Here is a 22,182-nt window from a genome sequence, read left to right on the forward strand (position 1 = left end):
GAGGGATTCACATCTGGGACAGACAGGAGAAGAGCTCCTGGGATTTGCAGAAGAAAGAGGCCTGGGGACAAGTAGATGTCATCACTGGGGCCTCAGGAAGACCTTATCGGGCCTGTATACTCTTCATTTGGAGCCTTGGTCTTAGCAGTGTTGATTTCTGGCCCTTGGTGGATGGCTACTATACCTGGGAGTTACTTGCCTCTGTAAGTAACTCCGAAGGCCACTTCGCCTTAGGATGGCAGGTAATTAAGTCTAGAGGAGTGAGAGAGCAAATACGTTCTCAGTTCATGGGTGAATGAGAGCCAAGGTTATTGTAGAAGAGGCTAGATGAGCTCAGAGAGTCACAGATGAAAGAGAATTCCCTCCAATAGAGGCAGAGGCACATTCACTACCTGAAGTCTGACACTGAGAAACCAAACAGCCCTCAGAAGACCTAGAAAGTACAAAAGGACCAGGATGTGAGCAGGAAGGAAGCGAGTGGAAGAGTAGGAGGCAGGGCTGTTACTAAAGGAACACGTGCCCGGGCATTAACTGGAAGATGCCCACATGTGTCATCACCACATTAAACAGAGTCAACGTGTTTCTCAAGCACAAATCTCCCACAAGTGCTTAAAATATCATCATTGCTAAACAGAGTATGACCTCCTGGTCATGTGATCTTGAGCCAGCCACACTATCATTTTCTAAAATCTAGCTGTGGATCTACTGAGGCTTTGTATTATTAAGTTTGTGCTTCACCCTACCCCCATTCTCCATAGCTTACGAATTAGTAGAATTCCAAAAGGCCAGGGCTGGGAAAAAAAGGAGGTTTGAAATTTTTTAGTGAGGCTGCTCTCTTTACCTCCCACCCGAGGAAACTGAGACCCAGGACTCGCCCTGCCTGGAATCACACAGCTCAGGGCTGGCAGAGCCAGGTGGGCACTGCATCTCTGATTTCCTTGTCTAGAAATGCTCCGCCATGATAAAAACAACAGCTTCTGTGCTTTGGCACCTCCTCGGATGCAGACATCAGACTTGGTGTTTATCCAAAGGAGCATCTCATTTATTCTGCAAAACAATGTTCCATTCAAAGATGAGAAATTGAAGCTCTCAGAGGTAACCAGCTACCAGGGCCACAGAGCTCAGGGCCAAGCAAGCAGAACCCTGGTGGTATCTGTTTTGCTGATCGCTATTTCCAAGGGCCCTCCTCCTTCTACTCCACAGCTGCGAGGAAAGCTTCCTAAAGGAGAGGCAAGTATGCAAGTGGGTGTTTATTGGTATTAACTGTTCTGTTTCTTGATCTGGATGGTAGATACAGGGGGATTTATTTTGTTATTGCTCTTTAAATGGTACAAATACATTTTCACACACACATACATACGCATACATGTGTTGTATATATCATACACTGCACACTCATAACTTAAATAGAAAAGAATAGAAGGGGAATCTCATGGTGTTTGAAGACCATCCTGGGGTGGTCTTTAGGCAAGATGAAGGGGACTTGGGCTCAACATAAAAGCAGAATAAAACCATCCAGGGTTTAGTTTGGGAGCCATGCCCTGTGGTTAGCATCTTGACTCAGGACCAGGTAATTAGTGCTTGGCAGGGCCTGAGGGTACAGGGTGTGTAGGACCATAGCACTTATTAATGTTTCTAGAACGGAGCCATGAGGAATATGATGAGTCTTCTGCTTCACTCATCCCAGGTTAGCACAGGTGGATCAGCTTCTTTTTCATGGATTTCTCAAAGCACCAGGAGAAGCTATCTATGATTGTATTAACAACAGGGTCATTGATAAGTATGGAAATTCAGAACCCCCCCCAAAGTCCATCCTCAGAGGCAATTTACTAATGTATGGTATCTTCCTATGGAGGATGGCCACTAAAAGCCATTAAAAACCTAGGACATGGTAATCATAGCAAGGACTTGAATGAAAGCTCTGGTCCTCTCTTGAGAGCACTCTCTGTGCTGGGCACAGGCACCCATTCTGGTATGTCATTCTCCCAGGACATCCCCATTCTACAGATGAGCAAGTAGAGTTTAGAGAGGTGGGGTAATTTGGTCAACACCCCACAGCTATGATGTGGATAGATGTTCATGACATCTTAAATTTAAAAAGCAGTTTATCATGCAGGGTGTGCCATATAATTTCAGTTTTACACAGAAGATCCAATAATGGGGGACTGATGACATAAATTACTTCTCATGAGTCCAACTGATGGACAATTCTGCAGACATTGCAAATAATACAGTAGGTTTTTAATAGTTGACATGAAACAAGTTCATGGCATAATAACTTGTAAAAAAAAAAATACAGACAAGGCTGTATTTGCAATATGATTCCATTTTGTAAATATACGTATGTGTGATCAGTGATTTTAAACTGAAGGTGATTTTGCCCCTCAGGGTACATTTGGCAATGCCAACAAATATATTTGGTTATCACAAATGTAGAGGCCAGGGATTCTGCTGAACATCACAACAAAGAATTATCCTACTCAAATTGTTGGTAGTTTAATAGATGGAGTTGACCCTTGAACAACACAGGTTTGAACTTTGAAATTCCACGTACACAGGAGTTCATCCATACATGAATTTTTTTTCAATAAATATAGTATCTATATTTTCATCTTAGAGATCCTTAAGTTAAATGTGGGGAAAAGTTTGTATTCAGTTAGAGATCACAATATGTGGAGTCAGAAGAACTAGAGTTCGAGTCCTGATCCCATTCAAACTGTTTCAGCTTCCTGCCCTTGGGTGAGTCATTTATAAATTCCTTTGTTTTTGAGGCAGAGACAGCAGGACAAAGATTTTCAACGGCACAGGAGGTCAGTGTCCTTAACTCTGTGTTATTCAAGGATCAACTATATACACACACACACACTTACAAATATATACTTGTGGAGAAAGAGCATCTAGAAGAAATATTTCAGGATGTTAATAGTCATTATCTTTAGGTGCAGGGTGAATTTTTTCCATATCCCTATTTTCTAACCTTTCTTTTTTTTTTAAACAGAGCATGATTGAATGTGGGAGGAGGGGTGGAGAAAACTATATAGTTACATTTGCCTTAGGATGGATCAGTGGATTATAAGCAGCAGAGGGGAAGAAGAACTGGGGAGGGTAGGTCTTTCGGGGGTTCAAACTATTGCCATGTCAAGTCATTCTCTTGGGGAATGGTTTCTCAGATTCTGAAAATTGGGTTAAAAAACCCCCCAGCACACAACAACCACAAAGACCTGTGGTCGAAAGCGCCCAAGGCCAGAGTTTGTGAGAGGTCGGATCCCTGAGGGCTGGAGGTGAACTTGCAGGAGGCTTTGCCACAGCGTTGATGACAGGGTCTAACACCATCACCTGCTCCTCACACTCTGTGTGGCTCTGTGTGCTCCTTGCCCTTTTATGAGCCAATAACACGGCAGACTCTCGTGGCAGTTTTGTAGCCACCTGGGTCACGGCTCCTTATGAGGATAAAGAGAGAGACAATAGTGGCCCAGCTTAAAACAGAAAGGCTCCAGCAGCTGCTTAGCAACTCCTGGGGCCAAGAAACAGACATAAACCATCCCATAAAAAGAGGGCAAGAGGGGCCCAGACAATGGCTAGAAACTCACAGGGGCTCCTGGCAAGTTTCCTGACAACATGGGTGAAGAACCAGACGGCACTAGACAAAGAGCCACCTCGGGGGCCACCTCATAAACCCTGCTCCTCATCGAGGGGAGTGTCGCTTCTGTGCTCAGTGTTCCAGCATTTGACTCAGACTACAGAGTCCCAGGGCTAAGTGCTGGTCAAGTGCCACTCCTGCCCACTGAGGTCCCAGACCCTCCCAACCATTATCCCCATTCAACTGTATAATACATAATAACTCGGCTCTTTCCCCGAGCACACTGAGGAAATAGCTTTCTCGCCAGGAGTTTCTGAACCAGACAGACTCCTGGACAAGGATGGCAAAGAAGCTTCAAGTCTTGTGGCAACTCTGAGTGATGGAAGGTGGCTGGCTGGAGTGCTGGACCAGGAAGCTTCCAGGACTCTGTCCAGGAGAGTGGGCAGCAGGTTGTGATTGCTCTATCAGGGGCATGTGCACAGAGAGTGCACAGTGCTCCGAGGGCTCCTCCATTCCTCTTTAGCCTTTGACCCGTCTATCCACGTGGCTACTCCCAACTGTACTGAAATTTCTGACCCTACTGGGCAATTATCACCAATTCCAATGGCATTGTTTTCACAGACTACCAGTGTCAGAATGATTCTGGGAGACTTATCAAATAGAGATTCCTGGACCCCAATAACCTGCATTAAAATACTCTGAGGAACTTATCCAAAAATGCCAGTTTCTGGGTCCCAGCTCCCAGTGTATACTATCTTGGAGGTGGGTATGGGAAGGAATCTTAACTCTTAAAAAGCATCCCTATGTGGTTCGTATTCACACCCAAATCTGAGAACCATTAACCTGGACATATTGTTCCTGCCTAGACTGTCCTACCAAAGAACATTCCTAAAACCACTACTCTAGATTTGCTTATAGTGGTTTTAAAATATGTCTAATATTTTTTAATATTTCTCCCCTCAATAGAGGGAGCCTAGGGGACTTCCTTGGTGATCCAGTGGTTGACACTTTGCCTTCCAGTGCAGGGGGCGAAGGTTTTATTGCTGGTGGGGAAATTAGGATCCCACATGCCACGAGGTGCAACCTAAATAAATAAATTAGAGAAAGTCTTAAAAATAGATGGAGTCTAATTCTTCTCCCTTATGTGTAAGCTGGACTTTAGAGACTCATTCTGTTCATATAGAATGTGGCAGGTGTGATACTGGATGACATACAGTATTAGGGCATAGGAGGCACCATGACCTCTTCCTTGTTTCCCAATCACCTGCACTGAGAGAAGCTAGCTGCCATGTTGTGAGTTCACTCAAGCAGCCCTACGTGGAGAGGCCAACGGGGTGAGAAACCGAGGCAGTGAGCCAAGAGCCACACATGAGTGAGTCATCAGAAGGTCCTGGCCATTCTTCACATAGTAAAGCCCAGCTAACATTTTTTTTTTAATTTTTATTTTCTTTTTGACTGTACAGGATCTTCATTGCTGCAAGCAGACTTTCTCTAGTTTCAGTGAACGGGGACTGTTCTCTAGTTGCAGCACACAGACGTCTCATTGCAGTAACTTTCTTGTTCTGGAGCACAAGCTCTAGGTTACACGGGCTTCAGTAGTTGTGGCTCACAGGGTCCAGAGTGTGGGCTCATTAGTTGTGGCCCATCAGCTCAGCTGCCCCAAGGCATGTGGGATCTTCCCGGATCAGGGATGGAACTGGTGTCCCTTGCATTGCAAGGCAGATTCTTAACCATTGGACCACCAGGAAAGCCCCCATCTAACATCTTGTTTGCAACCTTAAATGAGACCCAAGCTAGAAGCTATCAGCTAAGCAGCTCCTAAGATCCTGACCTACTGAAACTGTGAGATAGTAAGTGTTTGTTGTTGGAAGTTTCTAAATTTGAGGATTAACTGTTATGCAGCAATAGATAGCTGAGTTTAAAAACTGTTTCCCTTGATTTCTCACTGGGCTATATACCATTAATCCAGTAAGCCACTCCTGGATGAGTGAACTTAAGTTCTCCAATAGGGTTTTCTCTGGTGGCTTAGTGGTAAAAGAATCTGCCTGCAACGCAGGAGACTCGGCAGGAGCTGAGGGTTCAATCCCTGGATTGGGAAGATCCCCTGGAGGAGGAAATGGAACCCACTCCAGCACTCTTGCCTGGAAAATCTCATGGATAGAGGAGCATGACGGTTAAAGTTACAGGAGTCAGACACGACAACAAAATTCTCCAAGAAAAAGCCTTTTATGTCCCTCCAGCCAATCCTCTGGGCAGAGTCAGAAGGATTCCACAGTCCCCAGGCCATCTGAGACCAAGCCAAGCTATGGTCCTTCCAGAGGGCCCAGAGCTGTTTATGCTCAATGGAGTCTGTTTGACATCCCACCTGAATATATGTAGTCTTTGCCCTGCCTCCCAGTGTGAGGGCTCTTAACAAAGCTCACAGAGCCTTAAACATTCAGCCCCACCCTTCTCCCCGCTCTCTTCTCCCAGCATTTCACCTCTCTCCAAGCCCTCTGCCTTATATCACCTGCTTTAGAACCTTTCTCTGCTTCCTTCATCTTCAAAGGGCTTCACTCCAACCTCTAGTTCCATGGTCACTTCTTCCTCTGATTTGCTTCCTTATTTTAAGGCCCTTGTGATCATATAGGACCCACCTAGATAATCTGGGATAAGCTCTCCATCTCTAGATCCTTAACCGTATCTTCAAAGTCGCTTATGCCGTTTAAGGTAACAAAGCCATAGGTTCTGAGGATGAGGATGCAGACATTTTGGGGGGGGGCGGAGTGGGAAGGTGTTATTTTTAGCACAAAATAATATAATCAACATAAAAGCATGTCTCATAGAGCTGGGTACATAGGAAGCATTCAATAAATGCCATTATTATCATTTAGGCACCACCAACTGTGTGCCCAGCATGTTAGACATGGATCTGCCACAGGGATCAAAACACATGTGGAAGCTGCCTTTCTGAGACTTATCTAGTCTCATCAGTGTAACATTTGAACTCTCGAATCCTTATACTCAATAATGTGCTTAAATCTACTTCACATATGCTCAGTGACTATATCAGTTGCCTTTTTCTATATAACAAACAACCCCAAAGCTTTCCAAGTCAAAACAGCTATTTAGTTTTCAGGGATCTTAGTTCCCCAACCAGGGATCAAACCCACGCCCCCTACAGTGGAAGCACCGAGTCCTAACCACTGGATGACCAAGGAAGTCCCCTAGTTCTCAACTTTATCTCATCAATTTCAGTTCTTCTGAACTGGACTGGACTCAGCTGATTTCAGCCAGGCTCACCATGATCTTCTAGGCTTGCTGGTTTGTAATGGCTGGAATACCTGGAGCCTTTCTCCATGTGGTTTTTCATCGCCTGACAGGCTAGCCCAGGCCTGTTTGCATGTTGATGGCAGGGAACAACAGGAGAAGTTGCAAGGTGTCTTAAGTCTGTGGCTCAGAACTGACCCACTGTCATACGTGCCACTTCCACTGGCCAAAGCAAATCACAAACTCTGATTCCTAGGATAAGGAGATAGACTTTCTCTCTTGATAGGAGAAATAATAAAGTACTGTGGCCATCTTCACCATCTACCGTAGTGACATTGCAGGAAAGAGAAAGAATGGAGGTTATATCCCTGTGGAGTAGTTACCAGAGGAGAATTTTCCCCAGGGAAGTTACCCAGCAGAGGAGGCCGCAAGGCCACAACCTGTTCAGAAGTGGCCTTGGGTGGCTAATTACTCTAGCGCTTTCTGTGAAGCACACAGCGTTAAGCATATTTCTTTCTCCCTGTGCTAAAATGCCAAGCCCCGAGATTTCTATTATAAATGACACAATTAAGTCCTTGGCAAGAAAAAATCAAGTTCTCTTTTTTTAGGAAGCTAGTGAGAAGCAGAGAGACTACAGAAAGTCTGCACAAGTAACAAAAGACATACATTTTGAGAAATTAAAAGAGGTCATGAGAAAGTAAATTCCTTTTCTATTTGTCATTGGCAAATGTGACTGAGAAAAAGCAGGATATGAAACAATTGATCCAGCCTTATCCCAACTTTTTTAAAAGAAAAATGTTTACTTATTTGTAGGCCTAGAAAAACAACCGAAAAGATAAATACACTGTAATATTAACAGTAGTCGGTCATCTGTGCTCAGATTAGAGGTGATTTGAGGTTTTTCCGTTTCTGCTTCTCTGAATTTTCCAAATTTCTATAATAAACCCAGGTTAATCAGGAAGAAATGTAATTAAAAGAAACCCCACAATGGATTCTGTTTCAACATTTAAAAATGAAACTCTAAGTTACTTGATTATGTTGTTAATGGTGTTTGCTAGAATTGGAGCTTTTGTATTTTTCTCCTTTAAAATTATCCTGGCACTAACTTATACACTAAGGTCATGAACTCTTAGTTTCAAGTTTATAAAATGTTTTTATCAGTGCAAGTTCCTTCCATTTGTATCCAACCCCTCACTTCTCTAGATGCCAAGAACTCAAAGCTCTTCAGCAAATGAGAGACCCCAAGGCCATTATACAGACTTCCTTGCACAAATGACTACACAGCTGTGATTTAATATCTTATTCTCAGCTCTTACCAGAGGTCAATACACAGAACAGTCCTGCAAGAACATTTCTGCTTCTTTTATAAAACTATTGTCTGTCTTTGGTTTGTGGTCCTTTCCATGAAGATTCCCTCATTGGAATCCCCTCATATACCTGATGAGAAAATTTGGTTTCCATGCTGCACAGCTCTGCATCCTGTGAGGAGCAGTGAGATGAGGTCATTTATTTTGGTTTTTCTTTGCCTTTGCTGCTGGGAAGCTTAGAATCAAATTTTGTGCTCAATTAAGAGGACTTCCTTTAGCCAAGATTTTCTATCTTGTTGAATAGTGCCTCCATCTATTTAACTGGCTGAAGCCAGAAATCCCAGACAACATTCTAAATTTTTCTGTCTCCTTGTGGCAAGGACCCATCCTGAAGGTTTTTGTTTTGAAATCTTTCTCTACTATGTCTCTTTTTCATCCTTGGATTGCTGGAGCAGCCTAACTGGACTTCTCATCTTGTTTTCCTCCTCCACTGCACTCCCAACCAAAAAAAAAAAAAAGTTCATCTTTCATGCTCATAGGGCAAGTGGTATTTCTAAATACTGATCGGATCTTTCCATGTAAAGGCTCAGTTCCCCAGTTTCTCTTGCATCTCCATTCATGCCCTCAACTCCCATCTTCCTTCCTTCCAGCTGTATTGAATCCACAAGTCTCACCCTCTTTTTTTTTTTCAAGACTTTTTTGACATGGACCATTTTTAAAGTCTTTTTGAATTTGTTACAATATTGCTTCTGTTTTATGTTTTGTTTCTTTGGCCATGAGGCATGTGGAATCTTAGCTCCTTGACTAAGGGTTGAACCTGCACCCCCTGCATTGGAAGGCAAAATCTTAACCACTGGACTGCCAGGGAAGTCTCATAGTCTCGCCCTTTCTTATATCTGGAGTTCTGCACATACCTCTGTGTCTGGGGTTCTGCACATGCCATTCCCCTGCCTCTAGTGTTCTTCTCTCTTCTGCACCCTTCTGTGGCATCATTAGTGCCAAGAACCTTGTTTTGGGTTTCAGAGTTTATTCCCTGAAGGCGTCTGTGTTTCATTCCCTGACCCAGACAGGTTAGGCTCCCCTCCTGTGAGTTCCCACAGATGTCCATAGATCCCTTGCACTGATCATGGTGAATTAAAAGGTGGCCTCCCTGATCTCTGTCTCCCGGTCTAAAATGTTCCCTGGGGTTGTGGTTCCAGATCCATCTCCACTGTCATCCCCAGGACCAGCACAGCACCTGGCCTGTAGGAGATGCTCACTGAATATGTGTTCAAAAGATAAACTAGTTTTCTGGCATAGGACTCTCTCCTCTGCCCACTTCATCTTTCTAATCCTCATTATCTATTGCTTGGCCTATAGCTTTATATTGTGCGTATCTATTACCCTAAGTGAACCTGTTTTTTTGTTTGTTTGTGTCTCAGAAATGACCACAATGCCTCTTTCCTTGCACCAAATCCTTGCAGTGAATCCTATCAAGGTGTAGGATCTATTTCCCCACCCCCTTGAATCTCTGCTGGCCTCCCAACTAATAACATGCAGCCGATTGACTGTGGCTGACTGTGCATCAACTCAGGCAGCCTGACATGCTTCCACTGCTCTCTTCGAACTGTGCTGCAGCTGCTGCATGGACAAGCCAGAGCTAGCCTGCTGGATGATGAGGGACACAATACCCCAGCCTCTCCATTGCCCCATCCAACAGCCTTCCAGACATGTGACTTAGACCATGGTAGGCTAACCAGCCCCAGCACCCCACCTGGGACTCTGGCTGCCTTGGTGAGCCCAGAGGAGATCAGCTGAGCCAGGCCCAGACCAGTGGACACACCTAGTTTGACAAACAGCCCAGAGAGCAGTAAGAAAGGCTTATTGTTTCAACTCCTGTGTGTTAAGGTAGTTTCTTACAGTACATCTTGGAATTTTTCCTAGTAGCTGACCTCAAGTGACACTATCTCCATCCAATAGACAGGTTAATACTTTGAAGTCTCCGGAAAGGAAGAATCAGTCTGGTCTTCTTTTTCTCTAGCAGCTTGGGGTACAGATTCTAAATCTGTTTTTAAGGACAGAATTATAACGTGTACCCACATTCTTAGGTGACCAAAGTTGTCTTATATCCTTCTCATTTCCACTCTACTACTTCCAGAATTTTTATCCTAAAAATGAAACAAAATTAAATTCTTATTCCTCAACTGTACCTAAAGTATCCATATTTTTGTGTGCACTGAGAGCCTTTTTTTAAAAAAAATGGAAATATAGTTAATTTAAAATGTTGTGTTAGTTTCGAGCGTACAGCAAAGTGATCCAGTTAAATATACATATTCCTTTTCAGATTATTTTCCCTTATATGTTATTACAAGGTCTTTGAGTATAGTTCCCTGTGCTATACAGGAGGCCCTTGTTGTTGACCTGTTTTATATTTAGTAGTATGCATCTGTCAGTCTCATCCTCCTAGTCTGTCTCTCCCCTCTTTCCCCTTCGATAACCGTAAGTCTGTTTTTGATGTCTGTGAGTGTTTCTGTTCGGGAGATAAGTTCATTTGTGTCGTATTTTAGATTCCACATGTAACTGATGTCATATGATATTTGTTTTTCTCTGACTTACCTCACTTAGTATGATAATCTCTAGGTTCATACATGTTACTGCAAATGGCATTATTTCATTCTGTTAAATGGCTGAATAGTACTCCATTGTATAATGTACCACATCTTCTTTATCTGTTCATCTGTCAATGGACATTTAGGTTGCTTCCATGTCTTGGCTATTGTACATAGTGCTGCTGTGAACATTGGGGTGTGTGTATCTTTTCTGAATTAGAGTTTTCTAATATGCCCTGGAGTGGCATTGTGGGATCCTTTGAACAAGCCCAGTGACTGACTCTAAAGCCTGTGTGCCCTGGTGCTAATAACTGACTCTTGCATGACCTCCTGCCCCTGAGTTGGAGTTCTTTGTCTGTAAAATGGGCACTATAACTCTACCAACCTCCAGACGTCTTAAAAATTCATTCATTCTGTGAATATTTACTGAGGACCTCCGTGCTGCAGGCACTGTTCTAGGCACTAGGGACATACCCATGAGCAAATGGAAGAGGAAAGTTGTCTATTTTGCTCCAAAGTTTATATTCTACCAGAGGGAGACAGACAATAAGGAATAACGAGAATAAAGAGGAAAAGTATGTGGTGTGGTAGAAGGCAAATTCAGTTGCAAAAAAACAGAACAATATAAGGTGGGTGGAGAGGGAGCTGGCAGCATGGGTCCTGGTTCTAATTTTAAACAAAACTGCTACCATAGGTCTCAAAGCGAAGACAATATTTGAGGCAAGAATTGACGGAGGTGGGAGTTAGTCTTGCTGGTGTCTGGGGGTAAAGCACCAGGACAGGGAACAGGCAGGGCAAAGACTCTGGGATAAGAGTGCCTTGTGTGTCAGAGGAGCTGGCATACCTGGTGTGGAGGGGACAGAGGTAGGGCAGGGAGAGAGAAGAGCCCCGAGAGAGGTGGGCAGAGAGAAAGTGGCCACACGGCAGATTGCTTGGGAGCCTGTAGGCCTTGGGTTTTACTCTGAGTGAAATGGGCAGTTGGGAAGGCTGTGGGCAGAGAGATAAAGCCTGCAGTTTGACCAACATGATGCTGGCATGGAGTACGGCTACCTCAAAACTCTGTAGTTAGTTTTGGAACAGGGGGTGACTTTTCAAGTTGCCAACAATGCATGGGTCTAGAAGAAAGCTACAAGGACTCTCTGAGAAACAGAAGATGGGGGCCCCTTGGCCCTGCCAGAGGCACACCAGGCCTTTGTATGGCTAATAATCCCCATCTGTCCCCTTCTGTGCCTCCTGGTATACAAACTCTGGGACAGGGTAGGCAAATTTGCATGAAGGCCATGAAACCTCTTGGGAGAACCAGGGAACCCTCATGAGGTTAAGCAATGCTAAACTCTTGTATTGATGGCATTGGTGTCATCTCAGGTCAGCTACCAGGATAGATACCAATGACTACCCGCCCCCCACACCCCGGCTAGGGGAGCTCACCTTGGGATAAGAGCTCCTTCTTGTCAGCTACTCTAAGTTTAAGGTTCAGCTCCATGAATACAGAACCCAGCTTGGGGTGCTGTGGTCAAGGGTGGCTGCACAGAGACTGTGAGATTCCCTCTTAAGACCCTGGGAGGCTGGAGCAGGCACCTGGATCATCAGGGGCTCTATCTGGGCAGCAGTCAGATGTAACACTTTGGGCAGGATGGACTTCCTCCATCAACTTTGAGAGGGAAAGCAACCCTAAACTGGGCTCTGAGTCAACCCATCAGTTTCTCCATTCTTGGGAACAGGTTTGATCCCTCTGGAGAGGTAAGGACCTGCAGTTTTTGTAAAACAGGGGTGCAGGGAGGGAAAAGGAGAGAGAGAGGCAGTGAGTATGCTGCTAGTTAGACAGGTGGGAGCTTAGGACCAACGATGTGTATAATAAGAATGGATGTGACCTTGTTTGTGCCCGAAGTCAGGAAGATCCCCTTGAGTAGGAAATGGCAACCGACTCCAGTATTCTTGCCTGGGAAATCCCATGCACAGAGGAGCCTGGTGGGCTATAGTCCATGGAATCACAAAAAGTCAGACATTACTAAGCAACTGAGAACACACACTCACAAACTGCCAAATATGGTCAAACCCATTAAATTGATCAATGTTGTTTTTATTCTCATGTACCTTGTGAAGAGTGTATGTTCAGTTCAGTTCAGTCGCTCATTCGTGTCCTACTCTTTGGGACCCCATGAACCACAGCACGCCAGGCCTCCCTGTCCATCACCAACTCCCAGGGTTTACCCAAACTCATGTCCATCAAGTCAGAGATGCCATCCAACCATCTCATCCTCTGTCGTCCCCTTCTCCTCCTGCCCTCAATCTTTCCCAGCAGGGTCTTTTCAAATGAGTCAGCTCTTCACATGAGGTGGCCAAAGTATTGGAGTTTCAGCTTCAGCATCAGTCCTTCCAATGAATATTCAGGACTAATCTCCTTTAGGATGGACTGGTTGGATCTCCTTGCCGTCCGAGGGACTCAAGAGTCTTCTCCAACACCACAGTTCAAAAGCATCAATTCTTCGGTGCTCAGCTTTCTTTAGAGTCCAACTCTCACATCTATGCATAACTACTGGCAAAAACATAGTCTTGACTAGATGGACCTTTATGGCAAAGTAATGTCTCTGCTTTTTAATATGCTGTCTAGGTTGGTCATAACTTTCCTTCCAAGGAGTAAGCGTCTCTTAATTTCATGGCTGCAGTCACCATCTGCAGTGATTTTGGAGCCCAGAAAAATAAAGTCAGTCACTGTTTCTACTGTTTCCCCATCTATTTTCCATGAAATGATGGGGCCAGATGCCATGATCTTACTTTTCTGAATGTTGAGCTTTAAGCCAACTTTTTTACTCTCCTCTTTCACTTTCATCAAGAGGCTCTTTAGTTCTTCTTCACTTTCTGCCATAAGGGTGGTGTCATCTGCATATCTGAGGTTATTGATATTTCTCCTGGCAATCTTGATTCCAGCTTGTGCTTCTTCCAGCCCAGCATTTCTCATGATGTACTCTGCATATATGAGGCAGCCTTTTTAATCCCTTTATCACACCTAGCCCCCTATTTCACCCTGCATTTTATGGTATCTCCAAGTGTTAACCTGCATGGTTAGCTAGGACATCCACCATGGGGAGCTACTGAGGCGACACAAGACTGGGAGGCCCTGCTGGGGCTCTCATCAGCCAAGTTATATTGGCCAAGTGATTTAGAAGCAGTCAACTTCACAAACTTGACTTGCAGGTGGATCCCTGGGGGATATTGAGCAAATGAAGTTCTGATTCAGTCAGTAGGGCTCAGATGGAAGGAGTGCATCCTCAGTGGAACAAGCTCCCAGGTGATGCTGATGCAGAATGAGAGCATCTGTCACTGGTCGCAGCCCTGACTGCACTTAAAATCACCTAAGAAGCTCCAACCAAATACAATGCCTGGTCCCACCCCTGCAAATATTCTGATCTATTTGGTTTGGGCAGTGCCTGAGCTTTGGAAGCTTAAATAATCTCCCTCAGTGATTCTGTTGTGCAACCACGATTGCAACCTGGTGGTTTGGTCCATGCTCCTCACGTTCTAGGGCTTTTGAACTGTATAATTTATCATTCAAGCTGGAACACATTTTTAGAGTGAAATGATAATTACACAGGTTAACAGGTGCAAACTGGGATTGTCCTGGATAATTCTGATGTGCAGTCAACTTAACTGTAGCCTGGTGGGGCCCCAGCACTGCCCAAGGTCATAAAGATGTAGTAGAAACTGGGCTTGGAAGTCAGTCTCCTAAGTCTTGAACTCTCATTTCACTTCCTTATAACCTAAACTACTCAGTCTGTGAAATGGGGATAAGAATGCCTGTCAGCCCTAATCTAGGGTGACTATGAAGTTAAAAGGAGGCCACAATCCACACATATGCGCTTTAAAAGTTTGAGCTACTGTGTGGAATTGGAAGGCATTTTTATTATTGTGAGTCTGTGGTTACCAGAGCCAGTCTGGGATCTACCCATCTTGAGTTAGAGTGATCAGAGTTATTTGAATAATAAATGATACATGGGCCTTATTAGCTAAAATAATCTTGACAAAGTAGAAAAATAAGGAGACAGGAATCAGAAAGGCATTTAATAGTGTCATTCCCTGGATGGAGGCTGAGCCAAGGCAGGCTCTTAGGGTGAGTGGAGATAAGAATCTCAGAGTGGCCCACAAGCTAAATGGTAATCAATAATATTGTCTCTGGAAACAGTGAAGTTAGTGTGATACATACACAGAAGCATGGTTTGTCTAAACCATCAGGTCCCCGTTCTACACCTCTTGGATTTCAGGAGGGTGTCAGCTTGGAACTGACATTGTCAGGGTGCTGGGGGTAGGAGGTGGGAGGCTGCAGATGAAACCTCTTCCATCCTGCACATTTTTCAAACGAAGATGCTGAGGCTGAGCCATGCCGAGTGCAATACCTGACAACCAGTGATGTACTGGTGGAGCCCACACTGGGACCAAGATCTCGGGTTGCTTCTGAGTCTGTCCTGTGTGTTGAGGTCAAAAGAAATGCTTTTTTGGTTGTTTTTATCATTGTTGTTTAGTTGCTCAATCATGTCCAACTTTTTCAACGCCATGGACTACAGCCCGCCAGGCTCCTCTGTCCATGGGATTTCCCAGGCAGGAATGCTGGAGTGGAAACAGAAATGCTGGTGAGGCCCTAAATGATAATAATGACCACCATGCCATTATAAACTACCCCCCTAGACTAACAATAATCCTCTATTATCATTTAATGCCCAATATCTCTGTCTTTATGATTGGGTTATTCCCAATAAAAATTTAACTTTTCTCCTGACCCCCACATTACATTTGGTTGATAGGTCTCATTAGTCTGTTTTAATCTATAGCAGTTTTCCTTTCTTTTTTATGGTATTCATTAGTTAAAAGAGAAAACTGGGTTATCTGGCCTGTAGAATGTTCTCCCTTATAGATTTAACTATTTCTCGGTGGTGATTTTGAACATACCCTGCCCCCACCATTCCCTGTAGTTGCTGTAAACTCTAGAGCTTACCTCAGTTCAGGCTCAGCATTTGTGGCAATACTCCTTTGTAGGTGGTGCCCAGTGCTTTCCACAACATCCCATCAGAAGGCTCATGTCATGGCAGGTGGCATCTGTCAGAAATACACACTGTGGCATTTAAAAGGAGAACAGTTACATGTCACTATACAGTTGTCCAAACCCACAGAGTGCACAACACTAAGAATGAACCCTAGTGAACTATGGACTCTGGGTGATAAAAATATGTGGATGTAGTTTCATTGATTGTACAAATGAACCCCTCAGGTGGGGGTTGTTGATAGTGGGGGAGGTTATGTATACAGGAGACAGGGGTTATAGGGAAATCTCTGCATTCCCTTCAATTTTAGCATGAACCTATAAGTGCTCTAAGAAACAAAGGATACTTAAGAAATAAAAAACAAAAGTGGAACAATTGATTTATACTACTCCCAGGTTGTGGGTGCCAAAGGTGGTGAGGAGGAGAAAGAAACAAAATATGAATGGCGAAAGATGGTTGTTGCAGCTGGGCCGTGGTCCGTGGGGCTCACTGTGCTACTCTCTCAACTTGCAAATCTTAAACAAAAATTAAGGACGTCCCTGATGGCTCAGATGGTAAAGAATCTGCCGGTAATGCAGGAGACCTGGGTTCGATCCCTGGGTCAGGAAGATCCCCTGGAGAAGAGAATGGCTACCCACTCCAGTATTCTTGCCCAGAGAAATAAACAAAGCACTCTGAGATGCCTGAAGATGTGGCAGGCATGGTTTCTTCTAACCCAGTATTCATCCCTTGCCACCCACTCTTTCTCTTCCCTCAGAGAATCTCAATTCTGTGCAGGTAAGTCTCATTTGGCTACCTGGCCGGCTGTAGTCACTGTTCCAACCCCAGGGATGAGGTCCTTCATTCTCTGCCACAGCCTCCACCTGCAGTGCTGGCTGCTTTGGGAGAGGTCCAGCTTGAGCATTCAACAGAGGGAGTGCTCAAAAAAATCTCTAATGTTTACACGTGTCTTTAATCTTCACAACAAACCAATGAGACTATTACTATCCCCACTTTACAGATGATTGTGAGGCTTAGATAAGTCACAGAGCCCCCGGGTCACCAGCCAGAAGGCTCAGGTCTGTGCAGTAGCACTAAAGCCCACATTCTTAACTACACAGATGCCACACTCCCAGTCTGGCATTGCACAATTTCACTAAATTTTCTCTTTAGGTTGGTCAAGGAAATTTGTGCTTAGGGGACAGACTTTGGGGGAATAAGAGAATTTTTGACATTGGAGACACTGTACCCTATGGTGATATTTTCCACAATTTACTGACTGTAAGAATCTTCTAGAGTGTCAAAATGCAGATTCTAGAGAAGGCACCCGATCATCTACATTTTTAGCAAAACATCTTCCTTCCCTACATGAGTCTTAAAGTCAAGCAAGTTAGAAAAGCTACACCTCCTGGCATTAAAATATAGCCCCAGAAAGAGTGGGTTTCCAGACAGAGTGGATTTATTAAATCCAAGCAAGAGAGAGGGATCTTGAAATTCTGTTGATGCCCCGTTAGCCACAGGCACTGGACAGACAGTTCTGATGACACATACACTGGATCCATTTAGAGGCAGGTCCATCAGGGCACCACAGCCTTCCATGGGGGCCAGGTCGTTCTGCCTCTACCTGGTAACTAACCATCTGGTGATGAACTTTGCCTCTCAGCCCACATCTGATTGGCCACCTGACTAGGCTGTCCCAGGCAAATCCTTTTTCCCAAGAATTTTTTAATTAAAAATTCTAGACTAGCTGTTGCTGGATATCAGCTCTATAAAGTTACATGACGTTGTGGTCAGTAGAGAGATGAGGGGAGAGAGTGGTGGAGGGAAGGAAGGAGGGAGAGAAGGGGAAGGGAGAGGCAAAGGAAGGAAAAGGTGGGGAAAGGGCATGGAAATAAAAACTGGGCCAGTGGAGAGAAAAGGGAGAGTTTAGTGGGTTAAGTAGCACACCCCCCAAAAAGATATATACTCACCCAGAACCTCAAAACAACCTTATTTGGAAAAGGAGTTTTTGTCAATGTAATTATGTTAAAGATCTAAAGATGAGATAATCCTGAGATTAGGCAGGGCACTAAATCTGATGACTGGTGGAGGGAGATTTGACACACAGAGGGGAAGGCCATGTGAAGGCAGAGCAGCAGATTGAGGTGATGTGCTCTGAAGCCAAGGAATGCCCAGGATTGGCCACCAGAAACTGGGAGGAAAGGGAGGAGTGAATTATCCTTCAGACCTTCCAGGAGGAACCACCCCTGTAGACACTTTGATTTCAGACTTCCAGACTCCATAACTGTGAGGGCATCAATTGCTATTTATTTTAACCATCAAGTTTGTAGTGACTTGTTATAGCTGTCCAAGGAAACCAACTCATCTTTGGAGATTCAGACTACTAATCACCCTGGGAGGGTAAGGGAGGAAGGTAGGGGTCTGGGAGGGGAGGGAAGAGGAGGGAGAACCAAGCAGGGATGCGGGGAGCAGAGGGAAAGAGATTGTACCCCCCAACCCTTAGCCCATCCCCAGTGTCCATGCCTTTGGATGTCCTGGTTCACCTGAGGATCCAGCCTCAGAGTCCCGAGGTGTCCCCTGCATCCTGACATAACACACCTCACCCCAAGTGTCTTCGAGAGGGTGTCTGGTCCCCACAGCCTGATTCCACGATGGGTGCACAGCTGCAACTGAGCCATCACCCAGGCACCCTAGGCTGACCCTGGGAGCAGGAACAGGGAGGCCCACAGTGGCCAGGTGCCCAGGATCAGGGTCTGTACATGTGGGATGGGTGGGAAGAGGTGAGGGTGGGGACCAGCTGCTCTTTGCCAGATGACGCAGCCCCAGGAAGGCCCACATCTCTCCCCCAACACTCCAGTGGCCTCTTGGCAAGGTGGCTTCCCTGGGACAGTTTCAGATGATGATGAGTCCCCTCCTCCTGCTACTCAGCCCCACCGAGGGCTCAGTGGTTGCCTCTGCAGCTCGTGCTGTCCGGGTTAGCGTCCTCGGTAGCGCAGTCAGTGGGAATTTCTTCCACACCTGCTGGAACGGTCTCCAACAAAGGCCACAGGGCACACACTCGAGGGGTTTTCAGAGCTGAAGGTCCACTCTCATTCTCTCATGCAGTGTTTTTTTTTTTTTTACTGATGATTAAAAAAAAATAAATTAGTAAAAAAAAAAATTAATGAAACCCCTCCTGAGCGCCAGGCACTGTGCTGAATGCTTTACATGCATCATCTCAGTGGATTCTCCCAACAGCTCCAGGAGCAGTGGGTGCTGTCACCACCACCCTTCTCCCCACCATTAAAGGGAGAAACTGAGGCAGATCAGGGCAGTAGAGACCCTGCCCAAGGTCCTTGGAAGGAGAGGGACACATTCGGAATTTGAACCACTGTCTGCCGTTTTCCTGCTAAGCTCCATGCGTGTACCCCTGACTGAGGAGAATCTTTAACTCCCAAGGTGTTTTCACATGCTTCTTTTTGGTTAGTAAAACTTTAGATTTTTCTCAGGGTTTTCGTTAGGAAGAATGAGGAGCTGAATGGTTCTGACCTGGGGTCCTAAGCCCCAGGTGCTTCCATCCACTCTGCACCTGCGTGTGGAGGGCTGGACAGATCAAAAGAGCTGCGAGAATAGAAGGAGGAGGCTAGAGTTTGCTTCACTCTGACTTGAAAGCCTGGGAAACAAACCCAAATGTAAGCTGATTTCTTCCCTTCCCTCTGTCCCCACAGACTTCCTGGGATCCAGGTTGGAGCCCACCGCTGTCACCCCAAGCCCTCCTGACAGACTGTACCTCCCCCATCCCAGCCTTGCTGGGGCTACAGTGGTGTCGCCTAGGGTTTCCCACATGCAGGTCGGAAATAGTGGAGTGGGGGGACCAGGCTGGAGCCCTGGAGGCTGAACCTCCTTCCAGTGTGTGTTTGTGGGAGAGGGAGGGTGGGACCCACTCTGAACTTCTCAGTAGAATTTTCCTCACCCTCCTACCAAAGCTCCTGTTCATCACAGGACCAGGAAGCCCATTTCTGCCCAATTCTGAGAGACAAAACTGGCACTGTCAGGGCCTCATGGATGAAAAGTCTTGGAGGATTGGGGACTTTCAGTGTTGGTGCAAGGAATTCACTTACAGCATCTGGCCCAGTGCCTTTTATAAAGCAGGAACTCAAATAAATGCTTGCCGATGAGCTGCTGAGACTGCCTCTACCTTGCTTTGAAAGTGAAAGTCGCTCAGTTGTGTCTGACTCTTTGTGACCCAATGGACTATACAGTCCATGGAATTCTCAAGGCCACAATACTGGAGTGGGCAGCCTTTTCCTTCTCCAGGGGATCTTCCCAACTCAGGGATCAAACCCAGGTCTCCCACATTGCAGGTGGATTCTTTACCAGCTGAGCCACAAGGGAAGCCCAAGAAAACTGGAGTGAGTAGCTTATTCCTTCTCCAGCAGATTTTCCTGCCCCAGGAATTAAACGGGTTTCCTGCATTGCAGGCGGATTCTTTACCAACTGAGCTATCAGGGAAGCCCATCTACCTGAGCTAACTTGCTTTAGTTTTCCTTAATTTCTAGGACTGTGACAGACTGAGGAATTAAGATTCATATGTATGCTGTACTCTCTCTGCTCTCTGCTAAGTCACTTCAGTCGTATCTGACTCTGTGTGACCCCATTGACGGCAGCCCACCAGGCTTCCCCGTCCCTGGGATTCTCCAGGCAAGAGCACTGGAGTGGGTTGCCATTTCCTTCTCCAATGCATGAATGTGAAAAGTGAAAGTGAAGTCGCTCAGTCGTGTCCAACTCTTCATGACCCCATGGACTGCAGCCCACCAGGCTCCTCCGTCCATGGGGTTTTCCAGGCAAGAGTACTACTGAAACCTAAAACTCTAAATGTCTATTTTGTGGGCAGCATTCATCTCTCAAGCTGATAAAAGCCTCACTTCCCAAAGAGGATTCTTTGCTCAGATGTTATTCATGAGAATGAGGGTCTCACAGGGAGCATGTTAAAATGCAGATTGCTAGGATCCACTGTCTCCTCTGGAAATTTTTATTCGGTAGGTGTATTAGGCAGCTTTGGCTTGGTTATGGTGCAGTAACAAATAACTCCCCATATCTCAATGGCTTATAACAAGAAAAAGTTATTTCTCACTCACATTACATGTTGACCATAATGTGAAACAGTAATATTTTTTATTGTATCAGTCAGTCTGCCATACTTTCTTCACTTAAGGACACAGAAGAAATAGCCCCATTAGGGGACACACCACTCATATCAAAGATGAATAATTATCTTAGAGGAAAGAAGGAGCAAATAATCATCTTAGAGGAGAGAAGGAACAGTAATACTTTCTGCCAGAGGTGGTCTAGGATGGGGCCAGGACTGTGCATTTTTAGTAGTATATGCCGGTGAATCTGTTGCAGGAGGTCTGAGGGTCACATTTTGAGGACCTCTGGGTGATCACACATTAGGATAACAAAAGACATTAGTCTGGAATAGTTTCCCAAAGCTCAGAGTTGGGCAGTTTCCTGCCTTTCTTCCTGACACCTTAATCTCTCACTGCTCCCTTTCTCCTTTGCCTATTTTATCTTAGAAGCCTTCTAGAAGCTCCATATTTAAGTCTTTCGTCTTTTGTCTCATACCCCCAGCTTTGTTTTCTGCCAAATAACACAAATAAATCTGGTTTCAAAAAGTAATGCATGTAAATGGGCATGCATGCATTTATGTGTTCTCCCTGCCTGAATAGGAATTTGCATTTTAACCAGGTTATTTTCATGATGCAGAACTCCTGAGACGATGAGAATTTCATGAATGATGAGAACATCAGAGACCTTAACCAGTTGTAATGGATGGTGATATTAGGGCCCTGTTCTCCAGCCTTCTTCTCCAGAGGATGGTGCATCTCTCTGTTCCCTTGTGATTGTCTCTGGCACTACATCTGCCACCTGATGTTATAATAATTCATTCAGGTCTTGCTCTCTTGCTAGATGATGAGGTCCTTGAGGGCAGAGTTCTTCTTTCTGTCCTCTGCATGCAAAAATTATTTAATAAATGAATGCATGTTTGCTTCTTGCATATCATTACAACCCACTCTTGGAGAATTTTTTAAATTGGATTTTTTTTTTTTTTTGCTTATGTCCTGGCATCTCTTCTTGATTCTTTAAAACTTCATTTTCCTACATGGTAGCCATTAACCACATATGCTTCTGAGATGTTGAAATGTGACTACTCTGAACTGACGTGTAAAATACTAGACTTAAAGCACTGGATTTTAGAGATTTAGTGCAAAAAAAAAAGGTAAAATATTTCATTGCTTTTCAATATCAACATCCCATTCATAATTTCATACTGATTATAGGTTATAATGATATCATTCATGTTGTGTTTAATTAAAATATTGAAATTAAATTATTAATTAATATTTAATTATTAAAATGGTTAAATCTTATTTACTCTTTGTTTCATGCAGCTACCAGAAATTTTT

At 44.8% G+C, this 22,182-nt stretch overlaps 1 long non-coding RNA gene across 1 annotated transcript in view; it reads left to right on the forward strand.

The window, feature by feature from the left end:
- LOC139178596 (uncharacterized) overlaps positions 1-22,182 on the forward strand; it is a 134,704-nt gene that overhangs the window by 95,610 nt on the left and 16,912 nt on the right. The window contains exon 3 of the long non-coding RNA XR_011562979.1: positions 1-22,182. This exon is cut by the window's right edge and continues 16,912 nt beyond it. This is a non-coding gene — a long non-coding RNA (uncharacterized lncRNA).

This window comes from Bos indicus, chromosome 22, assembly GCF_029378745.1.
Source record: "Bos indicus isolate NIAB-ARS_2022 breed Sahiwal x Tharparkar chromosome 22, NIAB-ARS_B.indTharparkar_mat_pri_1.0, whole genome shotgun sequence".
Classification (NCBI taxonomy): domain Eukaryota; kingdom Metazoa; phylum Chordata; class Mammalia; order Artiodactyla; family Bovidae; genus Bos; species Bos indicus.